Consider the following 18,272-nt stretch of genomic DNA (forward strand, 5'->3'; position numbering starts at 1 on the left):
AATCTTCTTAAAAATTATTAGAGATGATCTAAGCCGCACAAAAGTTATGGTAGAGCATTTTGATACCCACAACCGTTTGTCCGTCACAGCCAATCAAAGTCATCAGGAAAGCCACCAAACAGGAAATGAAGTAATATCTCAGCAGTTCTTTGAGACAGTGACACCAAATTTGTTATGCCTACTCGGAACCTTATTCTGAGGATGTCCTCCAAATTTTGTGTCATGTGATTAAAAGGGGGCGTGGCCGGAAGCATAAACGTGTTTTGGCTAATAACTATTTAAGTGTTTACCTTAATAGAGTAATTTCTTTGTCTGTTGATGTCTTGTGAGTTATCAAGCTTGACCATCGATAATATTTCATAACAACCGAATTGACGCGGCCGCCATTTTGGATTTCATGGAAAAGTGTAAAAACCTTTTACACGCCCCAAATGTTGTCCAATGTTTACAAAATTTGGCACAGATGATCTTCAGACCTAGCTTCAAAAAGGCGTCAGATGGATTTTCCATTTTCAAAACCGTTTGGTCGGTAGAGCCGATCAAAGGCGGCAGCGAAGCCACAAAAGACACGTGAGAGCATAACTCAGCAACCATTTGAGCGATTGTCACCAAACTTGGGTTCCAACGTTCCCACAAAGGGCAGAGGAGGCCTGTGGTCTTATACCAGAAAAAAAACAGTTTGAACACTCAGTACTTTGGAACGCAAACAGATATTTCAACCAAACTTGGTGTGTTGCAATGAGTGCAACAGGTTATTGTGACTTAATTGTTGCGCAAGTGCTATGGAGGCCATGTCCTGCTCTGGACTGCTTGGCCCCTCCATTGCTGCTTGCAGCTATATTTCTTTTTTTTATTCTTGTACCATGGAAGTCAATGGCAGCCCCTAGAACCATATGGTAACTTTTTGTGAAATTTGGCACACTCATTAAGGACAGTCACTTCTACAGTTACACCAAGTTTCATGTCTCCCATTAGACCACTCTAGTGCCACCAACGGGTCAAAGTTGGACTTGTGTTTACACATGTAACTTTTGAACCGTATGACCGATTTTCAAAAATGTACCATTGGATTCCCTGGATCAAGCCGAGTTCAACGCACCCTATGACGTCAATTTCCGGTTATATAGATTTTCCGCTATTTCCGGTTTTATCAAAAACCTTTGAAAGCCTACTCCTCCTACAATTGTATTTCAATCTTCCCCAGAATTGGCATACATCATCTTCAGAGCAACCCTCACTCAGGCATTACTTTCAAATTGGATTTTCAAAACCGTTTGTCCGCTACAGCCAATCAAAATCGGTAACAAAGCAACCAAACAGGAAATTGGATCAAATCTCGGCAAATCTTTGAGATGTCAACACCAAACTTGGTATGATGACTCGGAACTCTATTCTGAGGATGTCCACACAATTTGGTGTCATGTGATCACTGGGCGTGGCCGCAGGAAGCAAAAATGTGTTTTGGCCAATAACTATTGATTTGTTTGCCTTTATGAAGTGATTCCTTTGTCTCATGATATCTTGGGACATCCCGTGTGTGACTCATAATAATTTGTGATAATAGCCGAATTGATGCTGCCGCCATTTTGAATTCATTGAAAAACGTTTTTTCTCCACTCCTCCTACAAATGTTGTCCAATCTTCACCAAATTTGGCAGATAAAATCTTCAGACCAAGCTTCACATGGTTTTTTTATTTTCGAAACCGTTTGCCCCCTACAGGCAATCAAAATGTGCCATTAAGCCAGCAAACAGGAAGTTGGGTCGTATTTCAGCAAATCTTTGATGGATTCACACCAAACTTGCTGCGTGTACTCGAAACCCTCTGGTTCGCAATGTTTGGAGGAATCTGCCATTACTGCTTGCAGTTATATTTCTTATTCTTATTATATTTCTCCGCTAAATGGCCCAATAGTTCAAAAAGTCCTGGACCCGATTTTTTCCAATTTGGCCCAATGATTCAACAGGTCACTCATTACTCCCAGACGGCTAGTGGCCCATGTACGCCCATAGGTGGCGCTATAAAACACGCCCAAAGTCTACGTGATTTCCCCAGCGCCCCATTATTCCAAAATGCCTGAAAATTGGTATACATGCCTTATTTCTCATGGGGAACAGAAAAGCCTCAAGAACCCATAAGTTCTGCCATGATAAATTTTGCTGAACTGTCCAAATTTGGTACAACCTTCAAAACCCTTCTCCTCATGAACCATAGATCCAATCGACTTGACATTTGTTACAGATGCGTAGAATATATGTCTTTACATAGGGTGCCATGGAATAAGAAATACAATACAAAATGGCTGAAAGAAGTGTATTTATGTAAATGTACAAATTGACTCAATTTTTTTTGTTAATAAATCAAATATAATTTTGACTCATTGTTTTTCAAACCTAATAGGGTTCAAGACGACATCAATCTCTAGTACCATAAACAATTTCACCTTAGTATGTCAATATATGATTGAATTCAATTGAATTGCTCCACAGTGCGCGCTCCAAATTCTCACAGACTCATCCTGCCCCTTGACACTAGGGTGACCAGGTGTCCTGCTTTGCGTTGTGTCGCACAGCATTTTCAACCCTTGTTCCGCACATCTCATATTGAAATGCTGTGCTATACAGCACAAAGAGGGACAGGTGGTCAACTTGACACAGGTGCGAGCTTGGCCAGACGTACACACATCCTTTCTGGAAATGGTGTGCTGACCAAGCCCCACCCTCACCCTAATTTTGCTTCCAATGCAGCTAGCCATTACGGATAAATTATTTATTTGGCGGCCATTGTTGTTTTCAACTGGAATCACCTGAAAGCCGTGTCTGAGGCAGCCACTTCGGTGAGTCCTATTTTTACACATTTTAAGCTAGAATCAATGATTGGGTTCGTGAAAGTACACTACTCTTAAATTATTGTGGTAAGGTTTGAGCACTTTGAGACCTTTAGATCGTGAGTTTGAAGTGACGGAAAACCGAACTCAAAGTAGCTAGATTTTTCCCTGTGTAATTACAGTACTGAATCATGTAGGTTAGCATCTCGGCTAATTCATCAAAAAGCTAGAGGACGGCTGATTTTAGGAGAACAAGCGATTCCCCACAGACCTGTCGGCTCAGAATTTTGATTTGGGTCGAGAAAGTCTTTGTAATAAGCCTATGCGCCAGGGAGACCGCATAGGCTCAGGCGGCAGCCATGTTTTGGTCGCGTCATGTTCACAAGTTCACCATTTCACAGGGTTAGGGTTAGGAGTGAGACTGCGTCCCGGGGGTACATTGTTTTGACTTAGCCTCAGTGACAGACTCGGCTCGCTCACTCACTCACTGGCAGTGTAAACAATATCGTAATTCACTAAATTCTTGTCCTAAAACGTCAGGGAGGGCTGCTTTTTGTAGACAAGTGTCTACTGAAGATAGCCAGTATATAGGATCCTTCAAAACAAGCCTATTTCATTTGTCATTTTCCTGAGAAAACGAACTACGTTAGCCAGGCTAGTTTCACTCTGTCAGCCTATAGGTCTCTGACAGACAGAATCACTGTTTACAGGCAAAGGTCGAGCTGATATTTGGTCAGATGTGTATATTGACCAGTTCGGAGCTAAATACTCATTGCAAGTGCCTGGAATCGAGCCAAATGTTTGGAGTGACTTTGCATGGCCGGGTCTCCATCAGTTCAACACATTTGGATTCAAGTTCAAGTAATGCCACTGCATTTCACAGTCAAAACTGTAGTTTATGTCAGAATCAGAATGGGATTTATTCGCCATGAAAGTTTGCACAGACAATGAATTTGCTTTGGCAGGAAGGTGCATACAGTAAACATATAGGAATCTTAAATTTAAATATGTGGTCTAACTATACTAAGGATACATAAACTAGCAATACTAAGTGGAATATAATTAAAATAAAATATACAATAAAGTAAAATATAAGTTGCCATGTCAAGTGTAGATGTAAAAAGGTTCATTTTTCACAACTGACATGGATCCTTTCTTCACTTTTACAGGTCTGGAGGGTCATGCAGAGGCCTGCTCAACACAGTTCAACAGAGGATGCTGAGAGGAAAACAGATCCCTTGCTGGACTACCCCCCTCTAGCTGGACAGCTTTTCTTCAGCCCTGACCCCAGGACAGCTTCATCCAGCTGGCCTGCCCTGATTGCCTGCCTGCAGGCCCTGCTTGCCCCTGCCTGCAGGCCCTGCTTGCCCCTGCCTGCAGGCCCTGCTTGCCCCTGCCTGCAGGCCCTGCTTGCAGGCCCTGCTTGCCCATGCCTGCAGGCCCTGCTTGCCCCTGCCTGCAGGCCCTGCTTGCCCCTGCCTGCAGGCCCTGCTTGCCCCTGCCTGCAGGCCCTGCTTGCCCCTGCCTGCAGGCCCTGCTTGCCCCTGCCTGCATGCCCTGCTTGCCCCTGCCTGCCAGCCTTCCAGAGACAGACAGTCACCCCACAGACACAGTAGCTCTGCAGACTGCTTTTTTGAGGACATTGATGAAAAAGGACAAACCAGCATTTTTTACTTTGATGAAAGTCTAAATGTTTAATCCTTTCCATGTCACTGCATGCCAAGCTGCTGACTTTTAGGGTCTTAAGTAATGAAACAGGTTAAAGTTATAGACTTTTGACTTGAATCCAATGATTAGTCATCTGAATAAAAACCACTCAAGAGAAGTACTGCTTCTTGGATGATTTGTGCTCCACATCAGTACATCTCACACATTTGCCTTTGTTTCCATGGGATTCATGGAATTGCTAGTTTCTGGTCAGACATCAGTGTTTGGGAAGATTACTGTTTATTTCCACTTTTGATTTGTATTTCCATCATAAATTTGGTCTTTAATTTAAATTGGAAGTGTTATTAAAAGGTCTTAAAAAGTCTTAAATTTAACTTGTTTACACCTGTAGAAACCCTGTGAAGCCCCCACCCCCCATTCCAGAGACAGTTGGTGACAGAGAGGTGAAGACATAAAGTTAAACATAGTTATGCCTTAAGTGTAGAGTAAAAAATAGAGACTAAATGTGGATGTAAATGTATGTTGACACTCAGTTCTCTGAGTTGGTGCATGTCAGTTTAGGCAAAGGTTGTATTTTAAACCTCTTGGTTTAAAAATAATTCAGATTTGATTGGAACTCTCTCTTTTATACATTTATAGTTGGATTTGACATTTAACAGCCATTTAATTCATTAAGCAAGTTGTTTAACTCAAACAACCGTAACACAGTACATATGGTATACAAAGCTGCAGTCAGATTTGGAGAAATTGTTAGCTTGGATGTTATCTTGCCATATACATGGGGTCTTGATGATGATGCGCACGCAGCTTCAAGGCAGAAAGACGTGTTCCATTTCAGCAGACTCCGAGACCTTAGCACGTCACTAGCATCTCGTCATATCACGCAGTCGGAGCACAGCTAGATCATCAGCGTCAGCGCTCTTGGGTACCCAGCATGCAGTGTGGCATGTCAAAAAATGCCAAAACTTGTGGAAAATAGTTTGGTTACAACAGCTATGCAAGGGTTTTCAGTTGTTGCGTTCGTTCAGATAGATGTTTTTTAATATTGTTGTTTGTTAGTTAAAATAATCTTGTTGGTCACTGAGAGTGCATGTTGTGTGGTTTAATGGGAAGTAAGAGTCGGCTATAGTACATCAATGTCCGCAAGGAGTTGATCATAGCCTGTGCCATAAACCTTTTGCCAATGAGGCTATTCTTGACCGTAAGTTGACTGTGGTTCTGGAAAGCGGTCTTCAAGCCATCTTTAAGAAATTCTGGAAACAGTGTTGAGAGCAATGTGTTTTGACTGTGAGAGGCGATTTTTGGTCGTCATCTAAACCTCATGCGTCCGCTACAGCATTTCTGCTTTGGCGTGACTTGCGCTGGGAGGGAGGTAAACGGCATGGATTGGGATAGTGTGCGGGTAGGTGTATTTTTATATAGGGTGAAATGGAATGAGAAATATAATACAAAATGTCTGAAATGGGTGTATTTATGTAAATGTCCACGTTGCCTCAATATCTTTGTGTCAATAAATCAAATATCATTTTGACTGATGGTTTTCAAACCTTATAGGGTTCAAGATGACATCACTCTGAAGTACCATCAACAATTTCACCTTGGTATGTCAAAATATGATTGAATTTGAGTAGTTTAAACTTTGGCTGAATCTAACAACTCTTACCACAGAAGAAACAACTTACTTTTTTACACAGTAACAGAACATTGTTACGTTCCCCAGTCCTATGTTGTTGGGGTTGTCTGTTTCCTTTTTAGGATTCTCCTCTGAGTGGTGCTGGCTCCTCCCCCCCTTCAGTGATTGCAGCAGGATCGTCCTCCACCTGCTTAAAAGCTCCACGTCTCTGCCAAGTGAGACGGGGGAGAGCTGACTGTTGGCTGTGGTCTGGTACCGTGTGTGTCTGTGTTAGCTTCTGTGGTCGGGTTGAACTGTGTTACTGTGCTACGCGTTTTACTTTTGTGCCAACATATTTTCAATTACCAGTCTGTGTGACAGATTAACCTGTGTTCTTTTCTGTTCCCAGGGGGAAAGCACCTTTGGAGTGCTTAGGCAAGAGGCCCATGGGCATACATTACCCGTAGCTGAAACCTTGTCTATGCACACTAGGTAAGACCTGGGCGGACCACCCCCTGTAGATTTGTTTAGTGCGCCGACTGGCGCATCAGTGTGTGTTTCTTTTACTTTCTTTGCTTTGGTTCCGCCCAGCCCTTTCCCCCATATTACAGTGTTTTGGCAAATAAATAGCCCTGTGAACGGTACCACAGTCTTCGTGTCCTTCCCTCACACCTACGACCCCACATCCGTTCTCTGACTCCACTGGGGGGGGCCTACTAGCAGCGGGGCGTTGCGTTCCCTCCTCCAAGAGGCGTACGTAACAAACATGACAATATTCAACACTGAGAATAACTCAATGGACAGGGACGGTGAACTGCAAAGTATAAGACTGTAGGTTTGAATCCAGCCGCTGTCTTAAATTTGAATATCTGTTTGGTTAAACAGGATGACATCATTATGAAATACCATGTGCAATTTCATGCAATTCCACTTTGAAATGTCAACCACTTCTTAACCTTTGTCCCAAAGCTGACCAAAGCTAATACTTTGCCCTTTTTACTCTTACATTCTCAACAGTTGGTGTGTAGCAGAGAGGATAGAGAGGCTGCCTTGTAACCTTAAGATCATGAGTTTAAATCCCCATTCAGCCTATTGTAGTTGGCCCAACATGAAGTAATTTTGCTCACTTGTTGTCCAGCTCTTGACCTTATACAATGTAAATTTGTATAATATTTTGCGGAGGAACCCGCATCGCTGCTTGCAGCTATATTTATTATTTATTTTTGCCCCCCTAAGGCTCGGTCAATATTTGGACTACATACACAACGTCGGTGTCCAAAGTTTCGTTTTGGTAGCGATTGAGTTGCTTGTACTTGGATTTACGTTCCATTGCACAGTTTAGGAGGTTATGTTTTTGTGGCGACAAAGTGCCTTTTATCGACGAAGGGTAATCTGTGCAACCTACGTCACCACGTCAACACATGTTAGCAACGACGCATGGATACAACGTAATAGAGACTTTCTAGCTCGCAAATTGGAGCTTGGATTACGAGTGACAAATACCACCCCCAAAAAATCACAACCATTTGACTTTGTAGAGAAAGCGATTTCGAGTGGAACTGCAATCTCGGATTTTTGATTTAGGTCGTGAAAGTCTTTGTAATTTGGGTCGCCCATGAGACCGCCTAGTCTTCTAGACGGCAGCCATGCTAGAAAGCGTCAATAGTATTTTTGTAGATAATTTTGTGATCTTACAATCATCTGCCCTTACCAGGTGTACTTGTGGAAACTGTGCACACATGCCCCTGGATAGAGAAAATATATGTTGTCAGGAAATACCTCAGGTAACTAAAACTGGAGATACATGTACAAGCTGTATGATTGACCATCCTGGCCTCGACCCGGTGTGCCTCAATATGTATTCCTTGCAAAATGCAATGAATATTTACAGGGTTGACCATGGCCGTTTGAGAATAAGAGGGATGGAAAGGTCAGGCCAATCTGATACAGTATATAAATAAAGCGTTTATAACCAATAAACGTTCATTATTAGTTGAGCATATTACAAAAAAACACAGTTTGATCAAGACAGAATGAAAAACTTTATTTTGTGTCAACACAATCATCCTGTGTATTACCTTGAAATGTAAAATAAATACTAATGATAAAATAAATAGTAAAACAAAATGTGCTCTTCCACCTTGTTCTGTTTGCAGGCAATGCAGACATTTGTCCTACAGGACTTTTGTGTGCTGGTGCTGGGGTTCCCTTGGAAGAAGTGTCCGTGTTGTCATCCCCTCTTGTGTGGTGCTGCGCATACGGAGGGAGTTTCCTGATGCTTCAGGGCAGTACGTTGGGTTCAGACCCCCCCTTGACTGAACCGTGTCAAATGTTGAACAACAGCATCCTCCATGGAAGGCCTGTCGAGCTGACCACACAGGGGCTGGGGCACAGCAATACGCTGGACGGCAGCTACATAAGGAAGGGGGTCATGGATGATCTCTTCCAACACCAGTTGCATCATGTTGAAGACATAGCCTGTTGTGTGTGAATAGATGTGAATACAAGTTATATTTTAGCGCCTTTGCTGTTGCACATTTTGATTTGTTGTTTATAATAAAAATATTTTTTATACTTACACATTGTTGGCTCTGTCTTCATTTGTTTGACCGTGTAACCTCCCCTTTTGGCCTTTGGGAACACAATTCGATACATTGTTTCCCCTTGGCTGTCTTCCGTTGTGGACGCTCGGCATACTCATTGAAGTGCATGGCAGCAAGGTACAACCTAAACAGAACAACACCAGAAATGTTGTAACACAATTGTGAATCATGTTGTACGCACACATCAATCAAATTATTCCTGTAAATTCATAGCAAAGGCTGTTGCTAAAACTGTAAACTAGACTTTAGCCAGTGCCTTTCAGTTAGAGTAGCCTAAACTGAAATAATTTGCATTTTGATGGTCGGCAATTAGGCCTGATGTCTCCAGACCATTGCTCATGTCACACCTTCACGGAACAGTTTCTGCAGACATCTGGTCTCCCATTCACATTTGCATTAGTAAAGATTTGATTGTACATACCTGCATAGCATTCCAATGAAGGGGAAAACAACGTTTTTGGGAGCAAAACACTGGATGACACTGTGGAATGACTCCACAGTTGATGTATGGAAATGATGGCTTAGCTTTTCAACATCAGTAAGGCACCTCTTGTTTGTTAGCACCTTTTCAATCCTGTTCAGAGCTGTAGAACCTAAGAGAATGAAAATTGTAATTTAGAATCTTGTATATTGATGAAAATACACAACATGTTTACTCACAATATAGCTTTATAATGCACTGTGTAATACACACCTGGTCGAAACCACTTGCCAGGGTCCTTTGAGGCATTGGATGATGTTCACACTTTGGGACAACTGGGTCAGAATGACTGTGGACATCTTGAATGTGGTTCAACACAGACTTCCATTTTGCTACCTTCTCTGTTCCAGAGAGGGAGCTTGTGGCACACCGGGACAGGTGGTTGACTATGCTCCTATGCCACTTTTTCACCAAAGCACAGTCCTTGTCTTTTGCAAGTAGTTCCAGCTTCTTTGACATGCCTAATTAATTAAATTTAAATAGAAAGACATAAAAATTGTTCAGTGATAATTCAATATATGTTAAAGCTCACTTCACAAATGTGTTTACTAATAAACGTCTATATACATTTACATTTTACATTTATTCATTTAGCAGACGCTTTTATCCAAAGCGACTTCCAAGAGAGAGCTTTACAAAAGAGCATAGGTCACTGATCATAACAACGAGACTGTCCCGAACATTGCAAGTAGCCAAAACATGAAGCATACATTGTGTATATTATATGTATTGAACAATATATAAATAAAGGGTAACATTACCTTTTGCTACATGCCATACGTCATAGTAATGGGTGATTTTACAGTCCCTCAGGAACTTTTGGATCTGAGGGTGACGATCGGTGATGATGCACTCCAACTTCACACCACTACCATGTAGGAGGTCCAAAGCTCTTATGAGACCCTCCTTCTCCATGTATGAGCTTCCCCCCACCTCGTTGCTCTGGGTAGAACGAGGCAGACATAGAAAAGCGATCCATTAACCTTTTTCCATTCTGTGCCAAAACTGGGGATTATGTACACACGTTTCTGACCATTTTGACCACATATGTGTATGCCAAAAGACAGCTAAGGCTTATAGGGGTTTGTAATGACACTATTGTCAATACTACTTGTGCATATGCATGTGATCAATTGCGTTAGTCCTAATGATTCTGTTAGAGAGTCGCGTTCAGTCGCTTGAGGAAGAACGTATGCTAGTAACTTTAGATGCGACTGGCGCAACATCACAGACAGGGAGTCCTAGCATGAGGGAGAACTCAAGTTTAGCCCCACCGGTTTCACCTTTGCAGCATGGTGGGAGTGGGACTCCTCAGACGTTAGTGATCGGTGACTCCATCACTCGTAACATTAGATTAGAGCAACCAGCGACAGTTTACTGTGTACCGGGGGCCAGAGCTACCGACATAGAAGCTAATCTTAGGGTGCTGGCTAGCACTAGGGCTAAGGCAAAGGCCCAAGCTAAGGCACATGGCGCACGCACTGATGATAGGTATGAGAATATTGTCATTCATGTCGGCACCAATGATGTAAGGCTGAGGCAGTCAGAGGTCACGAAGGTTAATATAGCTCGGGCATGTGACCTTGCTCAAAAGATGAGTCGGCATCGAGTAATAGTCTCTGGCCCACTACCTGTTAGGGGGACTGACGAGATCTACAGCAGGCTTGTCTCTCTCAACCGCTGGTTGGCTCGCTTTTGCTCAGAACAGGGTTTAGGATTTGTAGATAATTGGTCTCGTTTCTGGGCCAAACCTGGCTTGTTGAAAAGTGACGGGCTCCATCCTAGCTGGAGAGGTGCTTTTCTTTTGTCTAGGAATATTGAAGCTATTTTAGAGCAGGCCTGACACTCACTAGAACAAGCCGGGCCACAGTCTCTTAGAGAGTCTGATAGATATGTTGATAAGCATGTTGTGAGCTGTTGGGGGCCCGATAGCTCAGCTTGTAGTGTAGCCAGCGTGGATGCTGATGTTGTTTCTCCCATTGAGACGGTGTCTGTCCCCCGCCATTTTTCCAAATTCCGGCCCTCAATTATTAGGAATTATACCAATTTTATATGTATTCAGCCTTGCTCCCCCGTTGCTCTTCCTACTAAGTTCTCTGATAGCAGTGCCACCTTTTCAGAAGGATTACCTACGTCTAAAGCTGCCAAAAACCCATACTGGAATGTTGGGCTCCTAAACATCAGGTCTCTATCCCCAAAGGCCGTTTTGATTAATGATCTGATGTCTGAATGCAACCTGGACCTGATTGGACTCACCGAAACCTGGTTAAAACCTGAAGAATATTCCTCCCTGAATGAAGCATCGCCTCCGGATTTTGCGTACTCGCACATCCCTCGTGTCTCAAAGAAAGGTGGCGGTGTTGCTATGATATATAAAGCTAGCTTCAACCTTAGCCTAAAATCCGTAAATACCTTTAAATCATTTGAGATAATTTGCATGAAACCACCAACTACTCTAAAAAGGACTAATTCTTCTACTATTGCCCCCCCTCCCTCATTTAGTTTAGTTACTTTATACCGGCCCCCCGGCCCGTATTCCCTCTTCCTAGAGGAATTTGCAGATTTTAGTGCTGATCTTGTGACATATACTGATAATGTCTTAATTATGGGTGATTTTAACATCCATGTGGATGACCCAAAAGATCCTCTAAGTAAGGCCTTTACTGCTCTATTGGATTCCACAGGTCTCACTCAGGTGGTTTCTAAACCTACCCATCTTCACTCGCATACATTGGATTTAGTTCTCACACGGGGAATCAAGATTAGTGACATAATTGTCCACCCCCACAATCCTATATTATCAGACCACTGCCTGGTTACCTTTAAAATGGATCTCTGCCAGAGCCTTGGAGGCACCCAGAATATTTCTACTAGCCGCTGCATAACCCCAAACACAGCTATGGAACTGGCTAATATTCTACCTGCTGCACTAGAAGCACTGGACGTCCCAAATAAATCATTAAATGCTAAAACAAGGGATCTGAATTTGGTTCTTCAGTTATCCCTAGATTCTGTTGCCCCACTCAAATCAAGGAAAAGAAAAGACAAGAAAATGGCTCCATGGTATTCAGAGGAAAGCCGCACTCTCAAGAGGTCCACTCGAAAATTAGAGCATAAGTGGCGTACCACTAAATTGGAGGTTTTCCGCCTGGCCTGGAAGGACAGCCAAATTGAGTACAAGCAAGTCCTCATCAGGTCCAGATCAGAATATTTCTCGAAATTGATTAGTAAGAACAAACACAACACAAAGTTCCTATTTGATACTGTTGCAAAACTCACTAAGAAAAGTACACTCTGCGTTAGTTCAGATCTCTCTCCCAATGATTTCTTAGATTTCTTTGACCAAAAAATCTATGCAATAAGGGACAAACTACAGACTAGGCCTGGAGGAGTGGCCATCAACACAGAATTTGACTCTATACCCAGCATGCTGCATGTTGAGGCTCTTACCCACTTTAACCCTATTTCTATGGAAGCGTTCATCGAGCTGGTAGATTCCTCGAAACCCATCAGCTGCCTTCTTGATCCCCTCCCTGCCAAACTTTGTAGGGAACTTCTCCCTATTATTGGACCTTCCATGCTTAGTATTATTAATGAATCTATTGTAACTGGACAAATCCCTGACAATTTCAAACAAGCTATTATTAAGCCCCTTCTTAAAAAACCAAACCTGGATCCAGGTTGTATTAGCAACTATAGGCCAATTTCAAATTTGCCATTTCTCTCCAAAATTTTAGAAAAAGCTGTGGCACAACAGCTAACTGAGCACCTCTCCTCAAATCAGCTTTATGAACCTCTCCAGTCTGGATTTTGTCTTCACCACAGCACTGAAACTGCATTAGCTAAGGTAGTCAATGATCTATTATTATCCTCTGACGCGGGCTCTATCTCTGTTCTGGTTCTTCTAGACCTTAGTGCAGCATTTGACACTGTGGATCATGAGATTCCCCTGGAGCGTATGGAGAACTATGTTGGGATCTCTGGTACTTCACTTCAGTGGTTTAGATCGTATCTATCTGATAGATCACAATATGTCCACTATGATGGTTGCTCATCCAGGAGCACTACTGTAAAATACAGAGTACCACAGGGTTCAGTTCTAGGGCCTCTGTTATTTTCACTCTATATGTTGCCTTTAGGAAACATAATTAGAAGCTCTGGGGTAAATTTTCACTGTTATGCAGATGATACTCAGCTATACATGTCCATAAAGCCTGGAGAATTTCCACATGCTATGGAAAAATGTGTTTCCGGGTTGAGAACTTGGATGACAGCAAATTTCCTTCTTCTTAATTCGGATAAAACCGAGGTTCAAATTTTCGGCCCTAAAAAATACAGAAATAATGTATCCAATCTGACCTTAAACTTAGATGGTGTCAAAGTATCTCAAAGCCAGTTGGTAAAAAATTTAGGAGTCACATTGGACCCAGACCTTTCGTTTGAGTACCTTATTAAACAAATCACCAGAACTGCATTTTTCCATCTACGTAATATTGCCAAAATACGAAAATTCCTCTCAAAGGATGATGCTGAAAAACTAATACATGCTTTTGTTACGTCCCGATTGGACTACTGCAATGTGTTGTTCTCTGGCCTCCCAATTACCTACTTGAAAAATTTACAGCGGGTACAAAATGCTGCTGCTAGACTATTGACAAAAACAAGAAAGTTTGATCATATAACATCTACTCTTATCTCTTTACACTGGCTCCCTATCCAAGCCAGAGCTGATTTCAAAGTTTTACTACTAACTTACAAATCTCTACATGGATTGGCACCACTGTACCTCTCCGGTCTCCTTGCACCCTATTGCCCCGCAAGGACTCTAAGATCTCAAGATGCCGGCTATCTGGTAATACCCAAAATTAAGAAAAAAACTGCTGGAGGTAGGGCGTTCTCATATAGAGCACCTCTTCTCTGGAACAAATTACCTGTCTCAATTAGGAAGGCTGATACTGTTTCGACATTTAAAACTAGATTAAAAACGTTCCTGTTTAGTCAATCCTATGATTGTTAAATGTGTGTACTTTCTATGTAAACCTGGGGTGTGCGTTTGCCTATGTGTGTATCACATGTAACTTTTAAATTGTAATTTTAGCTTATGTTCACACTGCCCATTTAAATGTTACAAATAAAGTAAACCTGTTATTGTATATTGTTACTGTAATAGTTCCGTTGCTGTATATTTTAATTGTTATAGTTTACTAGTTGGAGACAACGGGGGGCTGGTTGTTTTCATCCTTATTCGTATAAATATAACCTATTTTAGAGTTGTTTCCCCTGGAACAGATTTCATGTTCCAACCAAGGGGGGCTGTCGCTGTCTTGGTGTGTGGGGCTGCATCAAATACCCTCTTAGCTTTGTTAAATTGCTGCACTAGTCCACACTTGACCGGTGGGGATCTCATTCTATTACGACTGAAACTGTTAGCTGCTCCTGGCATTCTCTAATCCCTGTTCTCCTCTCTGTCCCCCCCCACACATCCCTTGTGGTGTGGGGGGTCTGAGCTGTCAGGACCTGCCTGGTCGTCGGTCTACCAACGCCGGACCAGGTCGTCAACCGGAAACCAGCCTCCATGACGGCCAACAGCGAGTTTCCAGGTCCCATCCAACGTCTATAAAGCCGAACAATGGATTTTTGGTGTTTCAAAACCCATTGACACTGTATGACTATGTTTAGCTTGTGTTCTGCTCCTCTCTCTTGCCAACCGTCTCTGGAGGAGGGGATCCCTCTCTGAATTGCTCCTCCCAAGGTTTCTTCCATTTTTTCTCCCGTTGGGAGTTTTTCTGGGAGTTTTTCCTTGTCTTCCTTGAGGGTTTAGGTTGGTTGAGGGGCAGTTCTATGGGCGTATGTGAAGCCCTCTGTGACATGCTTGCGTGTAAAAAGGGCTATACAAATAAATTTGATTTGATTTGATGATTTCAAATACATGCACCAGCTGTATGTCTATGATTTGGTTGGTCTGCATATCTATCATCGAGTAGCTCCCATACTTTGCAGAATGTCCTGAATTTAATCAATAAACATGAGTGGAATTATTCACTGTAAGGCAACATCTCACCTAAAATTGTTGATATAATGCATACACATTTGAACAGAAAGAAAAATGTGTACCTGGTGAATCTGCTCGCATATCGCCTTCGAGAATGACAGTGGTTGCCTTACTGAGTGTTTGAAGCGTAGCTGTTTGCCATTCAGTCCGGCTGTGGATTATAGCTGGTTCCAGGTATGCTTTAGCATGTTTTCTGAAGGCAGCATAACTATGTGTTCTCAGCTGCATTGCCCCAAACACCTAAAAAATTATTCAAAGTAAATAAGTGTTGAGGTGAAGGTTTGACAAACACGTTCTGCAGGGGACAATGATCACAGTACCTTTTTCAACTTCGCAAATGAAGCTCCACAAAAGTAGATGGCAGCAGACAGCTGAAGGTTGCCAACAGGGGTGCTCCCAATAACTGGCTGACTCTTCCACTGTCTGAAGAACTGGCAATGAGGGCATAGTTGGTCAACAGCTACGAAGGACCCTTTTCTGCGTGGCTTGACTTTACAGTGCCTTGTGCACACAGGGCAGGTCTCGAACAGACTGATGAGGCATTGCTCAAAAACAATGTACTTTGCATCACCATACGGTGACACTGCTGATGTACTACAAGAACTAAGAAGAAAAAGAAAAAAGACAAAACAACATTGAACATCTCTGTCAAAAATCAATTGCACAATCTGACAACAGTCACATTGTATGTAAATAACACTGCTGCATTGTGAGAGTTGTAACTTTGCTTACTCAAGCTGAGATGATTCTGTCTCCATCGTAACTGACTGTGCAGGATCAAATGTTAAATCTTGAGGATCAGTGCCTGCATAGGAAACATCCTCCACCTCCTCCTCAAATTCTAGACAAGGTATTTTTTCTGGCCTCAGACCCTTCAAAGGAGTTGAAGACAAAGGCCCAAAGACTGAAGGAGCCGTTGTGCCTACTGCCACACTTTGGCATAGCACTGATGCCTGCATGCCTTTAAACGAGGGAGGGGGAGAGTATTTTAGTGGTATTTCTTACGGATAGCTCAGTGCCTAAGGACAATGTATTGCTGTGATACAATAGCACAAGTAAATGAAAAGGCATCTTCAACCCACAATTTACTATTCAGTCATATTGTTTGTATATAAACCCATTCATACCTATTGACCAAATCATTTTCACCAGCCTCCCCCACAAAAGGTAATGCAATTGTTTGAGATCAGACCAATAAGTGATAATACAGATGATCACTAGTTCTATTCATACTATGAATGGTTCGTTAATTTGTTCTGAATGGCTCACAGAATTGATAAAAGCACCCAGTCATCATGGTAAACATACTTGGATAACCCTGCTCTGCTAAATGCTACCCAGGCATAATGCTACACATGTTTGGAACACACAAACCCCATAAGGTTATGTAAGAGGAATTAGAAGGGTTACCTTTGCTTCGTAGGCTAGGTGCGAATGTCATATAAGACAGTTGTGTCGCGTGAGATGCCACACTTGGAGCATCGGTTTGGCATTCTGCGTCTGTTTTGTGTTGTCGTTCTTGTGATGTACTGGTACTCTGAAATAAAAACGTGCAAATAAATGTATTGTATCTACACAATACTGTTTCCAACAGATTGACTAGATATCATTTGAAATGATAACGGGATCGACTTAGGTGGGTAACTTTACAGCTTAGCAAACAAATTGCCGTGATTCTACTCAACACCAGCCCCATTTACAATAAACTACATCACATATTCTACCTGCTATAGTAGTAGATACAGGAGAAGTTAGCATTGGTAATAACTGTTAAAGACAAAATCATACTGTAGCCTAGGCCTACTTACAGCTTGCAGTTGCGATGAGCGTACGGTCGGAACAGCACCTCTTTTCAGGAGCAGCTTCTTAGCAAATCCTGCTTGAAATTGTCCAAGGTTGAGAAAACTGTCTCGAGTGAAATGTTCAGAGCATATAATTGTGTGTCGAACTTCGCCGGGATCTTCTCATAGACGAACAGCAGTCATGCCTGTCAAATGTTTGGCTCCTTGGGAAGACTATAAGTGTTAGCCTTCCCTGTACAGCCTGGAATATAGCATTTACGACCGTGGTCCATTTTCAATATTCTTGGTATTGCTTAGAAGTAGCCTACAGAGCACTGCGCGCAGCTAAACTAGCATCGGAGATCAACGCTATACCTCGGACTGGGCAGAAACAACAGTGAGTGGGCTGGTCTGTATGTAAATTCTGGGGCGTGACAAAGATACAGACCAGAGCCAATAAGAGGGCGATCACCGGTCCTACGTAGGACCGGTAGCTTTGTTGAAAAGCTAGCGTTTTACAGCCAATTTTTTTCTTTTTGAGATTTGAATAGGAAAGAGGTGTCAATGGACTTTGATATTCACGGTATGTTCATTTTACCCACCGAACTGTCGTTATTCAACTATGACAAGGTAAAATCGGTTTTGCAGTCAATTGCCCCTTTAAAACTGCTAAATCCTTTTCTAACGAGGCTCCTCTATCTTGCATAATGAAATATAACGTTTTTTGAGTAATCAATAAGCCTGCGCTTGCCATTAAAATTACAAAATAGGACGCGAGTGTCTCACAAATAATATTGAGCTATTTGTCTTCAAGGCCAACCAATGAGAATATTGCGAATAAAAACAACGCAGAAACAGGCGGCAAATAAACAGGCAGATGTTAGCCTTGCATTGTTTGAAAAAAAAGAAGAATTGGGAAGCCCTAGTATATAAGAGGCATATGTTGGATCATATCACACCATGGAAAACCAAAGTCGTCCGCACGTCTGGATCGCTGGCAGCTCCTTGGTCTACTGGCTTGCACGGCACATGGAGGAGGTCGGACTGTACCCCGACCTTGCACTGGAGTGCCATTTGGAATGGGTAGGGGTGAGGGGCATGAGGTGGGCAGACCTTGTGCCTAAGCTCTCTGAGAAGCGTGGCATGCTTCCCAGCCCGGACATAATAGTGCTCCACGTCGGGGGAAACGACCTCAGACAAGTGACCGGGCTTGACCTGACGAGGCAGATGAAGCAAGACCTGGGGGCC

The 18,272-nt window shown here is 42.6% G+C and overlaps 1 pseudogene; it reads right to left on the reverse strand.

The window, feature by feature from the left end:
* Positions 1 to 8,288: 8,288 nt before the first annotated feature.
* LOC146260400 (uncharacterized) lies at positions 8,289 to 17,317 on the reverse strand (annotated as a pseudogene).
* Positions 17,318 to 18,272: the final 955 nt, after the last annotated feature.

Source organism: Hypomesus nipponensis, chromosome 13 (genome assembly GCF_054491055.1).
Source record: "Hypomesus nipponensis isolate SF chromosome 13, ASM5449105v1, whole genome shotgun sequence".
Lineage (NCBI taxonomy): Eukaryota > Metazoa > Chordata > Actinopteri > Osmeriformes > Osmeridae > Hypomesus > Hypomesus nipponensis.